Genomic DNA, 1,180 nt, shown 5'->3' on the forward strand with positions numbered 1-1,180 from the left:
GTTTCATTATTGTACAATACTCTATTTTATAAATAAAATGCATTTCTAAATAGAAACAAATTTGATTCGTTTCGTTGCAATGCGTTGTCATCTATACGTTCTAACTATTAGCAACATTCACTGAAAACTATTTTTAAACTTATCAATTTTGTATTTCAATTTCAATTTCAATAGTTAGTTCTATCCACCTACGTAATACAAATTCTGTCACTTTACACAAACACAAAAATGTGTTATAGTGAAGAATATGTAGGTAGTTAGTTACCAACCTATACACGTTAAAATATACTTTGGTTTTATTTGTTTGCATCTTACTGTTTTGTTTTTCTTTACCTAAAGTAAAAACCAAAATTCAACTTGGAACCAAAATTATTATAGAAAAGAACAACAACAACAACAACAACAACAACAACAACAACAACAACAACAACAACAACAGATGACAATGTAGTTTACTTCTTTCGTTTATATGAGATGCTTTTTTTCAAGTGACACTTCACAAATTGTAAATTCTACTAAAACAGATATACCTAATGTCTGTTTGTCTCTTTCTCTCTCTCTCTTGCACTCAGTAATAAATTGGTACTTTTTAATAAATTAATAATACCTAGATAATAGGAAACTCTTTCCTTCGATGTCGACAATGGCGCGCGCGTATAAAATAAAAATAATTATAACTTGGAAGATAATTTAAAAATTATCACTAAAATATTTTTATTTATTTGCCTACGCAATTAGATAGAAATTTGGTAGAAATCTATTTTTACTAATTTGGATGATTTTTTATTAAATTCTCGAAACGTTTTACGTGGCGTATCATAATCTATTTTGCATTTAGATTAAAAAAAAGTATGTAATGTTTTGGTTAAGCACAAACGTGTTTCTAACTGTTTTTTTTTGTGATTTGAAGTAAAAAAAGTCATATACAAAATGAAAATTTTAAATATGATAGAAAGACAGATTGATAGATTAAGTAGTTTAAGTTTACTAGATATAGATAGTTTAAGTTTAATCTGGTTTTTTTTAATTCTTAAGCACACAACGTCAAAGAAGTTAATTAAAATGTTGCCAAATGTTTATAAATATTAGATCATTTGTCTGCTGATCTACTTAATTCATAAACCGAGTAAGTATTGTAGACTTTATTGAATCAATAAAAAATTTACAACTTTTGATGAAA

The sequence above is a fragment of the Tribolium castaneum genome, unplaced genomic scaffold (genome assembly GCF_031307605.1).
Source record: "Tribolium castaneum strain GA2 unplaced genomic scaffold, icTriCast1.1 ptg000110l, whole genome shotgun sequence".
NCBI classification, from domain to species: Eukaryota; Metazoa; Arthropoda; class Insecta; order Coleoptera; family Tenebrionidae; genus Tribolium; species Tribolium castaneum.